The sequence below is a fragment of the Hemitrygon akajei genome, chromosome 3 (assembly GCF_048418815.1).
Source record: "Hemitrygon akajei chromosome 3, sHemAka1.3, whole genome shotgun sequence".
NCBI classification, from domain to species: Eukaryota; Metazoa; Chordata; class Chondrichthyes; order Myliobatiformes; family Dasyatidae; genus Hemitrygon; species Hemitrygon akajei.
This window is the reverse complement of record NC_133126.1, coordinates 121,832,205-121,852,833: the sequence shown is the minus strand read 5'-3', so window position 1 is coordinate 121,852,833 and position 20,629 is coordinate 121,832,205. Positions and strand designations below refer to the sequence as shown.

At 43.9% G+C, this 20,629-nt stretch overlaps 1 protein-coding gene across 2 annotated transcripts in view; it reads left to right on the top strand.

The window, feature by feature from the left end:
* Positions 1-20,629, top strand: part of LOC140725351 (allantoinase, mitochondrial) — an 86,940-nt gene that overhangs the window by 46,048 nt on the left and 20,263 nt on the right. The gene's annotated exons all lie outside the window — the stretch shown is intronic.

Here is a 20,629-nt window from a genome sequence, read left to right as displayed (position 1 = left end):
TTTCGGCGGCATGAAAAAAAATCATGTATTAGCCGCTCCGTTTTAAAGGCCGCAAAGTTCAAAGCTGTTCAAAATGTGGGGAAAAAAGTAGCGGCTTAAAATCCGGAATCTACGGTAAATATAAAACACAGAGTCAGTTGACTCGACAGTCCAATTTCTCAGGCAAGGCCGAATGCAAGCAGGCAGCAAAGCATTGCTGTGCTTTGCTCAAGTCTTGACAAGCACTACGATGAATAGAATGGAGTTAAATACCATCATAATTAAATAATACTTAGCTGACACATATGTATTCACAAATGCAATTGCTGTATTTGCTGCGCTGCTGAATCTGTGGTTGTGATAGGTCCCCTCTCCCTAGGTGCCACAGACCTGTGTCTGATGGTGGTCCCTGATGAATGACTTGTCCAAGATGTCCTTCACCGGGATCCAAGTACGTTCTTCTGGAATATACCTTTCCCAGTCCACAAGGTATTGGAACTTACAACACACCCAGCGAGATGCCAGGAGGCGCCGCACTGTATACAGTGGAGACAGTGCGAGAGGGAGGATAGGCAGCTGATAGAGAAGGGATGTGCTCAGACCAATGGTTTGAGCTGTGTCTATTTTAATGCAAGGAGTATTATAAGCAAAGCGGATGAGCTTAGAGCATAGGTCAGCACTTGGAGTTATGATGTTGTGGCCATTACAGAGACTTGGATGGTGCAGGGGAAGGAATGGCTTCTTCACGTGCCAGGATTTAGATGTTTCAGAAAGGACAGGGAGGGAGGTAAAAGAGGTGGGGGCGTGGCACTGTTGATAGGGGATAGTGTCACGGCTGCAGAAAGGGAGGAAGTCATGGAGGGATTGTCTCCGGAGTCTCTGTGGGTGGAAGTTAGGAATAGGAAAGTGTCAATAACTCTACTGGGTGATTTTTATAGACCACCCAATAGTAACAGGGACATCGAGGAGCAGATAGGGAGACAGATTCTAGAAAAGAGTAATAATAACATGGTTGTTGTGGTGAGAGATTTTAATTTCCCAAGTATTGATTGGCATCTCCCTAGAGCAAGGGGTTTAGATGGCGTGGAGTTTGTTACGTGTGTTCTGGAAGGTTTCTTGACACAACATGTAGATAATCCTATAAAAGGAGAGGCTGTACTTGATCTGGTATTGGGAAATGTACTTGGTCAGGTGTCAGATCTCTCAGTGGGAGAGCATTTTGGGGATAATGATCACAATTCTATCTCCTTTACCATAGCATTGGAGAGTGATAGGAACAGACAAGTTAGGGAAACATTTAATTGGAGTAAGGGGAAATATGATGCTATCAGGCAAGAATTTGGAAGCATAAATTGGAAACAGATGTTCTCAGGGAAACGTACGGAAAAAATATGGCAAATTTTCAGGGGATATTTGCATGGAGTTCTGCGTAGATACGTTGCAATGAGATAGGGAAAGGATGGTAGGGTACAGGAACCATGGTGTACAAAGGCTGTTGTAAATCTAGGCAAGAAGAAAAGAAGAGCTTACAAAAGGTTCAAGAAACAAGGTAATGATAGAGATCTAGAAGATTATAAGGCTAGCAGGAAGGAGCTTAAGAATGAAATTAGGAGTCAGAAAGGGCCATGAGAAGGCCTTGGTGGACAGGATTAGGGAAAACCCCAAGGCATTCTACAAGCCTGTGAAGAGCAAGAGGATAAGTCATGAAAGAATAGGACCAATCAAGTGTGACAGTGGAAAAGTGTGTATGGAACCGGAAGTGATTGCAGAGGTACTTAATGAATACTTTGCTTCAGTATTCACTATGGAAAAGGATCTTGGCAATTGTAGGGATGACTTGCAGAGGACTGAAAAGCTGAGGATGTAGATATTAAGAATAAAGATGTGCTGGAGCTATTGGATAAGTCACTGGGACTGGATGAGATGTACCCCAGGCTACTGTGGGAGGCAAGGGAGGAGATTGCTGAGACTCTGGCGATGATCTTTGCTTCACCAATGGGGACGGGAGAGGTTCCAGAGGATTGGAGGGTTGCGCATGTTGTTCCCTTGTTCAAGAAAGGGAGTAGAGATAGCCCAGGAAATTATAGACCAGTGAGTCTTACTTCAGTGGTTGGTAAGTTGATGGAGAAGATCCTGAGAGGCAGGATTTATGAATATTTGGAGAGGTATAATATGATTAGGAGTAGTCAGCATGGCTTTGTGAAAGGCAGGTTGTGCCTTACAAGCCTGATTGAATTTTTTGAGGATGTGACTAAACACATTGATAAAGGTAGAGCAGTAGATGTAGTGTATATGGATTTCAGGAAGGCATTTGACAAGGTACCCCATGCAAAGCTTATTGAGAAAGTAAGGAGGCATGGGACCCAAGGGGACATTGCATTGTGGATCCAGAACTAGCTTGCCCACAAAAGGCGAAGAATGGTTGTAGATGGGTCATATTCTGCCTGGAGGTTGGTGACCAGTGGTGTGCCTCAGGGATCTCTACTGTGATCCTTACTCTTTGTGATTTTTATAAATGGCCTGGATGAGGAAGTGGAGGATGGGTTAGTAAATTTGCATATGACACAAGGTTGGGACTGTTGTGGATAGTGTGGAGGGCATTGATAAGATGCAAAACTGGGCTGAGAAGTGGCAGATGGAGTTCAACCCAGACAAGGGTGAGGTGGTTCATTTTGGTAGGTCAAATATGATGGCAGAATATAGCATTAATGGTAAGACTCTTGACAGAGTGGAGGATCAGAGGGATCTTGGGATCCGAGTCCACAAGACACTCAAAGCTGTTGCACAGATTGACTGTGTGGTTAAAAAGGCGTATGGTGCATTGGCCTTCATCAATCGTGGGGATGTATTTAAGAGCTGAGAGGTAATGTACAGCTATATAGGACCCTGATCAGACTTGGATCCACTTGGATTACTGTGCTCATTTCTGGTCGCCTCACTACAGGAAGGATGTGGAAACTACAGAAAGGGTGCAGAGGAGATTTACAAGGATGTTGCCTGGATTGGGGAGCATGCCTTATGAGAATAGGTTGAGTGAACTCGGCCATTTCTTCTTGTAGCGACGGAGGATGAGAGGTGACGTGATAGAGGTGTACAAGATGATGAGAGGCATTGATTGTGTGGATAGTCAGAGGCTTTTTCCCAGGGCAGAAATGGCTAGCACGAGAGGGCATAGTTTTAAGATGCTTGAAAGTAGGTACAGAGGAGATGTCAGGGATAAGTTTTTTAGGCAGAGAGTGGTGAGTGTGTGGAATGGGCTGCCAGCAATGCCAGTGGAGGCAGATACAATAGGGTCTTTTAAGAGACTCCTGGACAGGTACATGGAGCTTAGAAAATTGAGGGCTATGGGTAAGCCTATGTAATTTCTAAGGTAAGGACGTATTCAGCACAGCTTTGTGGGCCAAAGAACCTGTGTTGTGCTGTAGGTTTTCTATGTTTCTACGTACAGACCAGGGAACCATCTACCAGGCAGGGAGGAGGAGGAGATGTGGTGACTGGGAGAGGTAGTAACCGGCTTGAGCTGGGAAACATGGAGTACTGGGTGGATCTTCATTCACTCTGGTAGGCACAATCTATAGGAGACCTTGTTGACAGCCTTTTCCACTACAAATGATCCCATGAGTGCGGTGTCAACTAGACCTCCTCCCCTGGATTGAATGGCATCACCTGTCGGCAGAGCCGTTCAGCCTGCCAGGAATGTTGTCTCTGGACGCACAGTAGAGACGCCCTGGTTCGTCTCCAGGTGAGCTTGGAATGCTGGATCAGCTGTTCAGCAGCAGGAACTCCTACATCAAGCTCTGATCAGGGAAGAATGGGGGCTGTCATCCTTTTGGCATTCAAAGGGATTCATACCCATGGAGGGCAACTGGAGGTTACTGTGGGCAATCTCTGCCGAAGCCAATTGGGAGCTCTAGGACGTGGGGTTGGAAGAGGCAAGGTAGTGCAGGGTTGTCTCCAACACCTGGTTCACTCTTTCAGTCTGGCCATTGGATTGCAGGTGAAAACCAGATGAGAAGCTGGCTGTGGCTCCTACAAGAGGGCAGAGAAAGCGGGAAGTGAACTGCGGTCCACCATCAGACACTACGTCTGCGGGAAGCCTGGAGGCTGAACACATGTTGAACCAGGAGTGTGGCAGTCTCACGTGCTGATGGGTGCTTGGGGAGGGCAATGAAGTGGGCAGCCTTGGAAAATTGATCCACAACGACCAAAACGGTAGTGTTTCCATTAGACATGGGCAGACCAGTGATTAAATCTACTGAGAGGTGGGACCAGGTATGGTGGGGCACAGGCAGTGGACATAACAGACCCGCAGGATGCTGGCGTAATGTCTTGTTCCGAGCGCAGGTGGAACTGGGAGATACAAGGTCGTGGACACCCTGGCAGATTGATGGCCACCAAAACTGTCTCTTTATAAACTCCTGGGTCCAGTCAGATGGGAGGAGTGACCCCATTCCAACACTTTGGGACAAATAGACGGTTAGGAAGTCCCCACGCGGGCCTGGGCCCAATTGTTGGGTGGCCCTCACCTCTGCCTTTAAGCCCCAGATCACTGGAGCAGCAATACGCAAGCCAGGAAGAATGGGCTCTGGATCAGCATTGTCCCGTTGAACTGCCAGGAGAGAGCGTCGGCCTTTGTATTCTTGCGCCGGGATTATAGCTGAGGATGAAATTGAACCATGTGAAGAGAGCCCACCGGGCTTGACGAGAGTTGAGTCTCTTAGCATCCTGAATATAGGAGAGGGTTTTGTGATCTGTCCAGACCAAGAATGGATGCTCTGCCCCCTCCAGCCAGTGTCGCCATTCCTCCAGGGGCTCCCTGACAGGCAGAAGGGTTATGTCAGGGTAACCGGGGAGACCAAGTACGAGTGGCGTTTCAGGTGAATCAACCAGAGAGAAAATCTTCACTCTGGTTGCCTTTGAGCACAAGTTAGAAGGGTTAGGTGGAAAGGTGAATCAGGCCGGTGCTCAGAGGTTAACCGTCCAGTGCCTCGACGTTGATCTTTTCTCTTAATTCCTGAGCCAGAACTCCCCATCTTTCAGCTAGAGATGAGCATGAGATTACCAGCTGCACTAGAGATAAACACCTTAAGTTCATGGGCCTGAGACCCCCACGACAAGGAAGCTGCGAGCATTGCATACTGAGGGGAAGCTGACTGAAGAGAGAACCGACCCATCAGGATTCTCCTCCCTGCTAAGGCGTATTCTCTTTCACTGGACGCTTGGAACACGCTGCCCGGAAGTGTCCTGGATCACCATAACAGAGACAGGAACCTGTTCTCCTGCGTCGCTCTTGTTCCTTCTGAGACAGGCACATGTACCCCACTTGCATAGGTCCCTCAGTGGACTACATGTTGGGTGGTAAGGAAGGGAGAGACGGCAAGGAAAGATGGTGATCAGATGGCGTGTAGGAAGTTTGAAACATTCTTTCCCTGTGCCACTCAGTCACCTGGTCATGAACTCAAATAGCCAGATTAATGAGATCATCCAAACTATCCTGCTCATCCCGGACAACGATCTCATGCTGGACCCCTGAATTCAGTCCACGCTGGAAGACAGTGATGAGAGATTTCTCACTCCAATCCGTCTCTACTGCAAAGCGTGTGGAATTTGACTACATAGGCTTTCATAGTTCCTCTGCCTTGACGCAGGTCCAGGAGTCAGTTGGCAGCCTCCTGACCCCGTACTGGAAGGCCAAAAACCCTCCCCAACTCTGCCACAAAATGTTGGAATGACTGCAGGATATCCTTGCTCCCACAGAGCGTTGAATAGGCTGAGTGGAAGACTATCTAGAAGATTGACCATGTACACCAGTTTTCGCGCATCATCATCAAAATGACCAGCCTGGGCTTGGAATGTGAGCTCGCGTTGTGTAATAAAGTACTTGCAACCAGCGGGATCACCAGAATATCTGCCCAATGGTGGAATACTCAGTTCCTGTATGGATGCAGGAGTCTGAAGGCAGGAGTCAGTCCTGGTCCAGGCACTGGAGCGGGAGCATTAGTAGCAGAGATTGTTGAGGCAGCAGAAAAGGAGGACCTGTGAGATGCTGGGAGTGGGACTGAGGCAGCCAGAGGCTGATGAATTGCGTTGGCGAGAATGTTAATGGCTGTCAGCTGATGCTGACTGTCCACAGTGAGCTTGTGGATGGCGGCCGTGAGACCAGAAATTGCACACACTCAAGTCCAATTGTCTGCAGTGAACTGTTCAGCTGTTGTGGCTAACGTTCCTCCAGAAGAGACTGGGCTTGTCTGCACGAGATTATCTGCCTTATTGTTTCCATAACTTCACTCAGAACAGATTCCATTGCCTGTAACTTGTCCCCTACCTGACCGATGAATCTCAGGGCCGAGGACATCTCCCTCTCTCTCTCTGTTGGGTCTATCTTTGTGTGCAGGCCCAAGTGCGGAGTGAGAGACATTGAAATAGGTCGATAGTTCACAGACTTTAATGCCAACAGAGTCAGAGGGAAAAAGAAAATGCTAGACCAAACAGGGCCATTAATTAAAGCTCTTAAATGGAAAATGAAGCCTGCACTGCTGCTGACAAGAATAACTAAATATAAAATGACTATCGCTAGTCTTCAGAGTCAGTGACTCGACAGTCCAATTTCTCAGGCAAGGCCAAATGCAAGCAGACAGCGAAACATTGCCGTGCTTTGCTCAAGTCTCGACAAGCACTACGACAAATAGAATGGAGTTAAATACCATCATATTCACAAACACAATTGCTGTATTTGCTGTGCTGCTGAATCGGGGTCTGTGACAGCGTTGTAGAAAGCAGTTAGTGAAAAAAAGTCAAATAAATTGCAAGGCTGTTGCAATGCTGATGCTGGAAGATATAATTGAAATGACGAGAGAAAAAACAAAAACTGGCAAATGACTTGTCTAAGTGCAGAGAAGAGTTAGTGAGAGAGAGAAAGAGAGAGAAGAAAGAAAATTAAATTCTGAGGGAACAGGGTCAGGCGAATTTGATACACATGAATCAGTTTCAGGCTCAGTGTGAATGCATAAAAAGAGAAAAGGAGAAAAGTGAAGAAGAGTGCAGAAAGGTGAATACGGAGGTAGAGAAATGGAAAAATCAGTGTCAGGATTTATGGACATGCAGAAACCAGCAGCTGAGAAGACAGTGTTGATCACACCAAGTGTTTAAAATAGAGAGCAAATCTGCAGGCAGCTCTCAGCTCAGAGAAGAGATATGTGTGTCTGGGGCACGGACTGACAATGATGGTGTCTATATTAGAAGCTGCCAGGATGAACTGAAGTAACCCAGTGGAGGCTTCGCACAAGTGCAGACAGCGGAAAGCATAACATTGCATTTGTGACGAGGCTGTGGCTGGTTTTCTCATGTGGTTAGGGTCCCATTTATGGGGAGAATATGACTCAAAAGCTGATTAGTAATTGGCAAAGGACCTTGGGCGCAGTACTGAGGAGAGCCAGAGAGTGTGTGACATTTTTGATTCCATGCCACACTCTTTGAGGCATCAGTTCTCAGAAAGATGATACAAGTATTGGAAAGGGAAGTAAGGGTAAAAAGAACTAAGGAAGATAAGGTGAAACAGAGTTCAGAAATGGCCCCTATATGTGCAGTGGCAAAATGAAAGGTGACTGTGTGTCTAATAGGGTATGCTGCCACCGCGCTTGGCAGTGCCATCTATAAAGGAATGGTTGGCAACGGGGTTGGAATGCCTATATTCCTCACATTATAAATGACACTCCAATATTACTGAAATATTGAATACACTCCAGTATCCACTACATTTTATCCATTGCCATTGTTTACTCATCTGTAGTAATGAATTCAAGGGATGGAGCACAACACCAGGTTTGGCAGGAACCTGTTATAGTAATGGACAAATCTTAAAAAGGTCCGCAACTATGACACATCAATTTTCTCAGCACACTTGTGTAAATCTTGTGCATCAATGGTGTGACCACAGTAAGTGATGCTTGGCTTAAAGAATTCACACTTGTCACATCATGCTCTGAGCCCACCATCTTCTACTGTTTTTAATAGTGGCTGAGGATTGTGGAGATAGTCCTTGTCATCCTCACTGGTAACAATGATGTCATCCAGGTAACACGGAGTGCCTTGCAACACCCGGTCCATGGCTTTCTGCCAGAGTGCACATGCAGATTCTACTCCATAGATCAGCCTATTATAGCAATATAGCCATTTGTGACTGTTTATGGTGAAAAACACTTTGGACTCTTCTTCCATCTCTATCTGTAGGTATGCCTCATCTAAGTCCACTTTGCTGCAGTGTTTCCCTCTGTTGTGACTGTGAACAAAATCACCAGAGTGACACTGAAGCTAGCGGATATATAAATCTTTATTCAGCAAAGTGAGCAGCAGGCATCATATTTGAAACACTCTTGGAAGAATATGCCTGCCTGACCCAATATTACATGACATTTTTATATGTTAAAGATCAAAGGTAACGAACAATTCTATAGTTGCAATGCGTCTATGATGCTGCCTTCGAATTACATATAATTTTAAAACACCGCCATCTTCAAACTCCAAACATCCAACATGAAGATTACTTTGCACTGACTCTGGGCCGCATTCATGTGTATGCAGGCTTCTGAGCTCCTATCAACCCCAAAATGCAGCTCCCAGGAAGACCATTGTCCAGAGCTGCTGAATTTTAAATCCAATCTACAATCCATGTTCAGATCTGAAAACTTACTGCTGTTGCAATTGGTATTTGCTGAATAGCATAATGCCAGAATATGCGCTAACACCTTCCTGAAAGGTTTGCAAAGATATCCTCTATCCTGGGCAGAGTGTATTGATCTACTTTCAGTACTGGGTTAATGGTGAACTTAAAATAAAGTAGCCAGTGAGCTAGATCACATGGAGGATGAAGGAATTTTGTTACCAGGTTGAGTAGAACTTATGGGCAATGCCAGTAGTCCCGGTGGCTAAGAAGAATGGGACACTGATAGACCCATTCTTCTTAGCCACCAGGACTACTGGCATTGCCCATAAGTTCCACTCAACCTGGTAACAAAATTCCTTCATCCTCCATGTGATCTAGCTCACTGGCTACTTTATCACAGATGGCACAAGGAACTGAATGGGCTTTGTAAAACTTGGGTATGGCATTTTCATTTAACACTTTTATCCTTGATAAGTTTGAGTTTTCCAATGCTGGCCCTCCTGTTTATACCACATACAGTCCAAGCCCAGTTCGTCTTGTCAGTTGTTGTATTTCACCATTACGACTGCCATTCCCAGAGGTGTTATCTTTCCTTCAGTATAGGGTCTTAGTTGAATATCTGCAGGCTTCATTTCAGTATAATTTAAACTCTTTTAGTAGAATGACTGAAACATCCGAGCCAGAGTCCAATTCCATTTTAATTAATTTGCCATTCACTTCTGGTGTAAGCCATGTTGTTTGTGTCCTGTTAGTTTTCACATTGTAAGTCTCAAGATTAATCAGTCCTGAATTACTCTCATCATTATCAGATTTTTCATCAACAGTATGCAGATTAGTGCTTTTTTTGAAACTGCAACTTGACATTTTATCTTTTTCTGATCCCCGTGCAGTCCATATATTTTTATCTGTTCAGCACACTCTTTGCATGAGTCCTACATTGTTTCATTTTCTGCAAGCTTTGTCTTTAAATCTGCATTGGTCTGGTATATGTGAGTCCCTGCCACAACAGTAACAAAATTTGTTTGGCGAGGCTGATTTCTGTTTAGACTCTGCAGTTATGCTTATGCATTCTTTCATTCCTGACTGCATCTCAATTATGTATATTTCTACTGTTTCCATTGATACAGCTATTTCAACTGCTCTTTTAAATGTAGGTTGTGCTTCAGTCAGGAGCAACTTTTTTTAATGCTTTCTTATAAGATTTCACAAAATAAACAATCTCTCTATGTCAAGCCCATCACTGAACTGACAATGCTCAGAAAACTTCTTCACTTCAGCCATGTGAGCTAAAATGGACCACTTTCCTGTTGACTCACTTATAAAACCTAAAGTGTTCAGCAATCAACAATGGTTTTGGTTTTAAATGTTCCTGCATTAGATTCATAACAACAGCAAAGCTCATTTCAGCTAATTTGGTTGGAGCAGTTAAACCTCTAAGCAAATAGTATGCTATTCCACCTCTTGCACTCAATACTGGCACTCATTTTTCATCAGTTGTTTCATTTTCTTCAAAATACTGCTCAATTTGTTCAGTATACATCATCCTATTATCTGTTGTGCAATCAAATCCATCTATCTTTCCAATATAGCCAGCCAATTTTGCTTATTAAAAAAGGTAATTATTATCACTTGGTACTCACTGCTTATGAACCCATGTCCATACACACTGTTGTGACATGAACAATATCACTGAGAGACACTGAAGCTAGTGGATATAGAAATGTTTTATTCAGAAAAAATGAGTAACAGGCTTCATACTGAGACACTTCTAGAAGAAGAGGCCTGCTCGACCCAATATTGCATGACATTTTAATATGCTAAAGATCAAAGGTAACAGCAGGACAATTTTATAATTACAATGTACACTATCTACAATGCTTCCTTTGAATTACATATAGTTTTCAAACACCTCCTTCTTTGCACCCACACTCTAGACACCCAAAATAAATGTTAATTCCCACTGACTCTGGGCTGTATTCATGCACTTGCTGTTGTCTGCAGTCAAATGGAAAGTCATTGTTCAGAGCTGCATTTTAAATTCAATCTACAATCCACATTCAGGTCTCAAGACTGGCTGCTGTTACTATGTACTTGCTATGTATCATAAGTCCAGAAAATACCTTAAAACTCATTGCTTGCTAATTTTGCCCATTTACTGCTTTTTTAAAAAAATTCAAACATCTCTTTCTCTTCCGAAGAAAAATGTGCTAAACTTCAACTAGTTGGTAGTCAGTCTCAGGTTCATTTTAAAACATCTTTGTTACCACTGTTATTGTTGTAACTCCAGAAAATGATTGTAAGAAAAACACAGCAGTCAGGAAACTTGTCTACTTAAGATTCTCTTTCTCTTATTTTTTATTAAGATACTTTACTCACATTTGACGTGGTGGCATACAGGCATATGCTATACACGTACTTCTTGCATGTAATTCATAATGAATAATGTAAACAAAAAATGCTTAATCAAATGATATATTTACAGCATTACTTAAATATTATTGAAATATTAAATACACAACAGTATCCACTATATTTTGTAGGCTTTTCCGTATAAGGGCATTGGTGTTTCCATACCAGGCCATGATGCAACTTATCAATATACTTTCCACCACATATCTAAGGAAGTTTGTCCAAGTTTAAGGTGACATACATATCTTGACAAACTTTCAACAGAGGCACCGCTGTGCTTTCTTGTTGCGGGACACTATAAAATTGTGTGTATAAAATTATATATATTTTATCATGAAAAAGGATGAAAAAGGATCATGAAAACCCTTCTTGGGTTTCCTGCCAGGTACAGGTATTGATTTTTTTATTTTTTAAAATTTTTTTTATTAGTTTTTCAAAACATTTTACAAAATTAAAAACCCCAAATCCCAATGGGGAGCATTAATACAGTGCAAGATTAAGCATACAATAACAATATGCTACAAAGGAAGAGAATTTAACAAAAAAGCACCTAAATTAAAGACAAGTGAGCTTAGTGTCCTCCCCAAGCCCCACAACACAAGAAAAAAACAACAACTCCAGACCAACCACCACACAGTATAAAGAGTATAAGTCCGGACAGTCAAACTCCCAGACTGTGAATACACTTAGTAACAGAGGGTAATAATGCCTACTACCAGAAAAAAAAGGGAGCTGAAAGCAAGGGACCGAAAAGAAGAAAAAAAAAGAAAAAAAAACCCTAGTCAAGAGGAAGGTTATGAAAGTACTCGATAAAAGGTCCCCAGACCTTATGGAACTTTAGATCCAAATTAAGAACTGAATAATGAATTTTTTCGAGGTCCAAGCAGGCCATAATGAGGTTAAGCCATTGCGCATGAGTGGGCGGGGCAACATCTCTCCATCTAAGGAGGATCAAGCGTCTCGCCAGGAGACAGGCAAAGGATAGTATTCGGCATTTGGTTGGACCCGGACCTAAATCTGTCTCGCCCCAAAAACCGAACAGAGCAATTAAGGGGTTAGGTTCTAGGTGCTGATTCAGAATACCCGATAATGTAGTGAAGACATCTTTCCAGAATTTCTCCAAACTAGGACAGAACCAGTACATGTGGATGAGAGAGGCCAAGCCCCTCTTGCATTTATCACAGAGCGGACTAATGCCAGGGTAGAATCGAGATAAGTTTAGATTTAGACATATGGGCTCTATGAACAATCTTAAACTGTAAGAGGCAATGGCGAGCACAAAGGGAGGTTGAGTTAACCAATTTGAGAACTGAGTCCCAGCTCTCCTCGGATAAGGAGATATTTAAATCCTGCTCCCAGGCCATTTTAATTTTATCCACAGGGGCCCGTTGTAAGGCTGCTAGTTTATCTCGGATAATTGAAATTAAACCTTTACCTAGTGGATTAATGGTAAGAAATAGGTCCATAGCATTTTTCGCAGGCATTTCAGGAAAGTTAGGAATTAAAGGAGCAGTAGTGTCGGATTTGGAGATATCTGAAAAAGTGAGCGTTAGGCAGGTTGAACTTAACGGAGAGCTGCTGAAAAGAAGCGAAGCGATTATCAATGGAGAGATCTTCAAAATGTCTAATGCCCTTCCTGTACCAAACATGGAATGCTGAATCGTACGTAGTAGGTAAAAAAAGGTGATTGCGTGCGACAGGGCTAGAAACGGAAAACCCCTGGAAACCATAGCATTTCCTGAACTGAGCCCATATACGCAAAGTGTGTCTAACCAGAGGATTAGCTATTGATCTGGGCAGACTGCTAGGGAGTGCAGAGCCAAGAAGTGCAGATATAGATAATTCTTTAGTGGAGCTCAACTCCATTGCCACCCAGTTAGGGCACTCGGGTTGACCGTGGAAGAAAGACCAGAAGACAGCACAACGTATATTAGCTGCCCAGTAATATAAGTGAAAGTTAGGTAAAGCCATGCCACCCTCTTTTTTAGATTTTTGGAGGTGGATTTTATTAATTCTAGAGCACTTATTCTGCCACAGATATGACAAAATAATAGAGTCTAAGGAATCAAAAAAAGATTTAGGAATAAAAATTGGGATAGATTGAAATAAGTATAAAAATTTGGGGAGAAAATACATTTTGACAACATTAATACGACCTACCAAGGACATAGAGGTGACCATTGTACCAGACTCTGTTTTATAGCATATGAAAGATTGGCAAAGTTTTCACAAAAGAGATCTTTAAACTTCCTTGTGACTGTAATTCCAAGATAAGTAAATTGATTATGGACTACTTTAAAAGGGAGATCACGAAATATTAGTTCTTGTGCTTCTTTATTAATTGGGAAAAGTTCACTCTTATGTAAGTTGAGTTTATAGTCAGAGATCTGGCTAAACTGGTCAAGAAGTGAAAACATTAGAGGTAAGGATGTAGACGGATTTGAGAGAAAGAGTAATAAGTCATCAGCATAGAGAGAAACTTTATGCTCAACACCCCCTCTCCAAATCCCGGTCAATTCAGGACAATTTCGAAATGCTATCGCCAGAGGTTCTATAGCCAAATCAAAGAGAAAGGGACTTAAGGGGCATCCCTGACGGGTGCCACGTTTGAGATTGAATACTTGGGATTTCTGAAAGTTAGTTAGAACAGAAGCAGTAGGACACAGGTACAGCAATTGGATCCAAGAGATGAAACTTTGGCCGAGGTCAAATTTTTCTAAGACTGCAAAAAGGTAGTTCCACTCTATACGGTCAAATGCTTTCTCCGCATCAAGGGAGATAACACATTCAGGAGTCCCAGTTGGAACTGAGTATAAAATATTAAATAGACGCCGAATGTTAAAAAAAGGGAGACGGTTTTTAATAAAGCCTGTTTGGTCATCAGAGATAATGGAGGGAATAACGGTTTCTAATCTATGAGCCAACACTTTAGCTAAGATCTTTACATCAACATTGAGCAGAGAGATCGGCCTGTACGAGGAACACTCTGTTGGGTCTTTGCCCTTTTTTAAAAGAAGAATAATAGATGCCTCATTGAAAGAGGGTGGCAATTTGCCATAATTAAACGAGTCAGATAATACTGAAAGTAACTGAGGAGAAAGAAGTGAGGAGAATGATTTATAAAATTCCACAGGGAACCCATCAGGTCCAGGAGATTTCCCTGAGGACAGTGCAGAAATTGCAAAAGATATTTCTTCTGGTGATATAGGTGCATTGAGTTTGGCTTTGAAATCAGATGAAAGTGAGGGGATATTCAGATTCTGTAAAAATTGATCCACAGAGATATTGTCATTCAGGGATTCAGAGGAATAAAGCCGAGAATAAAAAATTTTAAATGCGTCATTAATTTCTAAATGATCCGATGTAAAGTCTCTGTTCTCCTTCCGGATCTTTGTAATATGTTGTTTGGCTTTGGAACGCCTCAGCTGATTGGCTAGGAATTTACCAGACTTATCCCCATGAATGTAAAAGCGGCTCTTGCTTTCGAGAAGTTGGCATTCGACAGGTTGAGTGGACAGAAGGTTAAATTTAGTTTGGAGTTCAACGCGCTTCTTGTATAATTCAGGGTTCTTAGTTTGGGCATATATTTGATCCAAATCTTTAATCTGGTTAATGAGGTCTGCTCGATCTGCACGGGATCTTCTATTGAGATTTGCTGTGTAAGAGATTATTTGACCCTTCAGATATGCTTTCGTGGCATTCCAGACAATCTGGGATGGCACTTCAGGTGATGTATTAGTGTTAAAATAAAAGGTTATCTGGTCCTTAATAAATTTTACGAAATCATCATCCGATAGTAAAGTTGAATCGAACAGCCAGTGTTTGTTCCTCTGAGGGAGATCAGGAAAGTTCAGAGAGAGGGTAATTGGGGCATGGTCAGAGATCAGTATACTCTGATAGTCACAAGAGTGGGCAAATGGGATAAGTTGGTTATCGAGTAAGAAATAGTCAATTCTAGTGAAGGTATGGTGAACATGTGAGAAAAAAGAATAATCTCTCTCCGTAGGATGGAGGAAACGCCATATATCAGAGATACCAAAATTAGAGAGAAACGATTGAATAGCTAAGGCAGATTTAGTAGGTGATCTGGTAACAGAGGATGATCGGTCCAGTTTAGGATCCAACCAACAGTTGAAGTCACCACCCAATATAAGAGAGTATGAGTTTAAGTCTGGTAGTGAGGAAAAAAACCGTTCAAAAAAGTTAACATCATCAAAGTTGGGGGCATACAGGTTTGCTAGTGCAACTTTAGTGTTATATAGTTTACCAGAAACAATAATAAAACAGCCATTTGTATCAGATATTCAGGTATTGATTTTAACCGATGTTTTGATGACAAACCCTGCTGACTTCAACAGGGATAATGCCTGGGCATGTCTAGTCCGGTGGTATTTATACCCCCGTCAGCCGTCTTTCCTGATTGGTTAGTCCTCATTCAATCAGTTTTCCACTGGGAATAAATACCACTGGACTAGACATACCATGGCATTATCCCTGATGAAGACGGCAGTGCTTGTCATCAAAACCTCTGTTAAAGTTGATACTTGTAGCTGGCTGGAAGCCTGAGGAGAGTTTATATATTTTATATTTCTTTTATATATTTTAGTCACTTATATTATTTTTAAATGTCAATGTTTGATATTACTTTTTATCTGTTTTACAGTCCTTGATATTTTGTTAATGCTTTTATCAATATCGGGCACTGAGGTTAGTACAAGACTATTACAGCTTAAGCCGTTCCGGAGCTCAGAGTTCAATTCCAGTACCGTGGAATACGTGGATATTCCCCAGGTGCCGTGGTTTCCTCCCACAGTCCAAAGACACACTGGGCAGGTTAATAGGTCATTGTAAATTGTCCTGTGATTCTGTTAGGGTTAATCGGGTTTGTCGTGAGTTGCTGGGGCGTCGTGGTTCAGAAAGCTGAAAGGGCCTACTCTGTGCTGTATCGCTAAATAAAAAATAAATAAAATACTTGATATAGACATGAACACTGCTGTTCCTTTTGTACTTCATTCATTCAGACATATAAACACTAGTGATATAGTGGCCATCCACACTCTTCCACAAAGAAGAGCGATACTGGCCATGAAGAAATTAAAATATGAAAGAATTCATCTAACTTGAACGAGTCAGACAGAAGAAGTGGTCAAACCGAGTGTGCTTGCTCTTGTCATATGGTTGAAGGAATGGAGGCTGCCATTTTGTGAAGCTGCTCTGTAACCTCCACTTTGTGAGCTGTCTAGTGAACTGGTTTTGCTCAGGAATAGCTGTTATCAAAGTGCTCTGAAGTGTCACAATGATGCCCCTGATAACCTGTTGAACTAGAGATTATTTCGAAAATAAAAGTCGTTTGTGAGATGTTCTTGGGATCAACATAGTTACATTAACATTTGCACAGAAGCAATAAAGTGCAAGCATTGATTAATTAAGAGTTGTGTAGGGAATTGCTAACTTAGATCAGTTGACAATAGATCAACACAGACAAGGTGCCACTCCTCTATCTAATAAAGCAGCCACAAGGTGTAGCTCTTTCATAAATATAATTAATTAATAAGAATACATTTTAATGCCACCACCTAGTGGAGAAACTGTGCTGTTAAAGGATAAGCCCTGATCCTAAAAGCACAATATTGACTAAAGAAAATGTGACGTTTCTTTGAGAAGACATAAGTTTTTATCAACTCTACTTAACAGCAATTCATTCAAGCTTATCTGCAGAAACAGCTTAATATCTATCTTTGATGTTTCATGGTGGATGGGGGTCCGTTGAAGACCCTGACCTGGAGCTACACTCAGACTTTGTTTTTTTTTGCGGTGGTGGGACCCACTTCCGGGGGTCTCACGACCAACCACTTCACCAACTCCAAGGATGTGGCCTAGAATAGCATGCCATTATTAGAGGGTGAGAGAGCCTTGTGGTACGTTGAATCATTGGGTGAACGATTAGTTTTTGTTTTACTGCAGATCATGGTCTTTCTTGGGTGCTTTGCTATTGCTTGTTTGGTGGGTGGAGGGTGCTGATGCTTTTTTTTGCATAAGTGGGTGGGGGAGGATTGTTGTTTTACTGCTGCCTGTGCATGGGAGGTGAGGAGTGGGGGGGCTTTGGGGTTCTAATGTTTTTACTGTCATTCATTCCTTGGGGCCCTCTTCTGATTTCATGGATGTTTGTGAAGAACAAAAATTTCAGGATGTAATTTCAGGATGCAACTGTATCCAGTTGCAAGACAGAGTCGAGATGGCTGGAGATAAGTTGGGATGCAGTGGATGGCCAGCAGTGTCCTACGTGTCTCACTGTGCAATTGCGCTCCACAACGCTTTGCTGGGTCCGCCTTTCTACTCATTGGACTGCCAAGTGGTGGTCTCCTCCGCGTAGTCCGCCAAATTCAGTCTTCGCATGAGTAGGTAGATAAGCCCTAACTCACAGAGGGTTTGAGGCCCATCAGCTACCCTCACCAGGACGAAGGGTCTCGGCCCGAAACGTTGACAGTGCTTCTCCTTATAGATGCTGCCTGGCCTGCTGTGCTCCACCAGCATTTTATGTGTGTTAGCAGACGAGGGCCAGCTTACAGAATGTGGTGGTGGGTACACCTTCTTCTGGAGTGGTCGCAGCAGCACTGAACGACAAGAGGCTGGCGTTGGATTTGCCATCCGATCCCACCTCGCTCGTAAACTTGCCAAGCTTCCAGAGGGCATCAACGATCGCCTGATGACACTTCGGCTCCCACTTAGCAGTAAGAGGAGTGCAACGCTGATCAGCGCATATGCTCCAACGATGACCAACCCAGATGACATCAAAGATAAGTTCTATGAAGAACTTGATGCCCTCATAGCAGCAGTCCCACAGTCAGAAAAGCTTATTATCCTTGGGGACTTTAACGCCAGAGTGGGGACAGATTACCAGACCTGGGAAGGGATTCTTGGAAGACATGGTATTGGCAAGTGTAACAGCAATGGCCTGCTGCTCCTCAAGACATGCGCTACGCATGACCTTGTCATCACCAACACCCTATTCCGTCTCCCTACCCATAACAAGACATCTTGGATGCATCCACACTCTAGGCACTGGCATCTGATTGACTATATCATCACCAGAAAGAGGGACTGGCAAGACATGAGAGTGACAAAGGCCATGTGTGGTGCCGACTGCTGGACAGATCATCGACTCATAGTGTCCAAGTTTAAACTTCGCATCCTGCCTGTGAGAAGACGGAAAGTGCAGAAGAAACCCAGTGAGATGCAGGATGTCTGGTTCAGCAATAAGGCCGATGAGATCCAGGGCTATGCAGACAGTCACGACATCAAGCGTTTCTACGACGCTTTGAAGGCTATGTATGGACCTGTCCTCTGGCTCCTCCTCCCTCCTCAGTGCAGATGGGACTCGGCTGCTGACAGAGAAAAAGCAGATTTTGGAGAGATGGGCTGAACACTTCAACCAGGTCCTCAACCGCCCTGCCGAAATCAATGATGAGGCCATTGCTCACCTACCTCAGGTGGAGATCAACCTGGACCTTGACAACCTCCCCACAGAAGAAGTCAGAAAAGCCATCAGGCAACTTTCTTGTAGCAAAGCACCAGGATCAGATGCAATCCCTGCTGAAGTCTACAAAGTAGGAGGCCCATTCATGATGCAGAAGCTGACTGAGCTCTTCCAGTCTATGTGGATCGAAGGAAAGGTCCCGCAACAGTTGAAGGATGCCAACATAGTCCACATCTACAAGAGGAAAGGCAACCACCAGTCTTGTGACAATCACCAAGGCATCTCCCTCCTGTCCATAGCTGGGAAGATCTTGGCTTACGTCCTGCTTAATCGCCTTCCCCAACACCTTGAGCAAGGTCTCCTCCCAGAAAGCCAGTGTGGCCTCTGTGCAGAGCGTGGAACTGTCGACATATCTGCTGCACACCAACTCTAGGAAAAATGTCAAGAGCAGTACAGCGACTTCTTTATGACCTTCGTCGATCTGACCAAGGCATTTGATACGGTCAGCAGAGATGGCTTATGGAAGATAATGTAGAAGTTTGGCTGCCCTAGCAGGTTCTTCACAATTGCTTGGCAGTTCCACGATGGCATGATGGTGAAAGTTTTGAATGATGGTGATGAGTCAGAAACCTTCCCAGTGACAAACGGTGTGAAGCAAGGATGCGTTCTTGCCCCTACACTCTTTAGCATGGTCTTCTCTGCTATGCTGAATGATGCCTTCCGCGATCGTCAGGATGGTATACACGTCAGATACAGGACTGGCGGTGATCTATTCAACCTCCGGCGTCTACAGGCTGTTACAAAGGTAAAGGAGACTGTCGTCAGAGACCTCTTATTCGCTGATGATTGTGCCCTCAACGCCAGCACAGAGCAGAAGATGCAGTGAGAAATGGACTGGTTCTCACGAGCCTGTGACAACTTTGGACTTGCAATCAGCACCAAGGAGACCAAAGTTATGTACCAGCCTGCATCCCGAAAGCCCTACCAGGAACCACACATCACAGTAAAGGGGCAGAAGCTACTGGCAGTCAACAGCTTTACTTATCTGGGCAGTACTCTATCACGAGCGGTGAACATAGATGCAAGAGATCAGCAACAGAATTACCAAAGCCAGTGCCGCCTTTGGGAGACTCTGTGAGAATGTATGGGAGCAGTGAGGACTCAGCCTTACCACCAAGCTGAAGGTCTACCGAGCAGTGGTTCTCACACCCTCCTCTATGCCAGCGAGACCTGGACTGTCTACAGCAGACACGCTAAACAGCTCAACCACTTCCACTTGAGCTGCCTCCGCAGACTTCTCCACGTACGATGGCAGGACAAAGTCACAGACACGGAGGTCCTGGAGTGGGCTAGCACCCACAGCATCTACACCCTCCTACAGAAAGCCCAAGCCAGATGGGCTGGCCATGTCGTCAGGATGTCTGACAGTCGACTACCAAAACAGCTGCTGTATGGAGAGCTGAGCCAGGGCAAGCGCTCAGTTGGAGGGCAGAAGAAACGTTTCAAAGACTGCTTCAAAGTGTCCCTCAAAGACCTCAACATCAATCCCAGTAGCTGGGAATCGCTTGCTCTGGACCGCCCAACCTGGTGGAGCAGGACCACTAAAGGAGCGTATGCAGCAGAAATCAGACACACCACAGAGGCTCAGAGGAAACACGCCGCACGCAAGGCTTGAGCTACCTCCACTTCCACTGTAGCACCTACCCTCATGTGTCCCACATGTGGGCGAGCTTTCAGGGCCCGGATTGGCCTCACCAGTCACCTCCGGACCCACAGTCACAAACCCTCCACCTGACAGAAGTCGTGGTCGTCTTTGACTCCGAAGGACGAACAACAACAACAGTCTTTCCTGCTGTATTCTGTACAGGGGGAGTGGTACTACAAAAAAAAAGCTGGTAATTATTCCAAGAAAGTGATTTTTGGAGGTGATATTTCTTTAACTCCAATTCTCCTGGAGGACAAATTCCAGTTTGTATGATAAGAACGGATAGTCAAAAGAGCACAGATCTAGAAATCAGCGTGCCACTGAAAAAATACCACAAAACTTCCAAGTGAGAAACTTATTGATGGCCACTGCAGTTAATGGCTTTATAAACTATAGC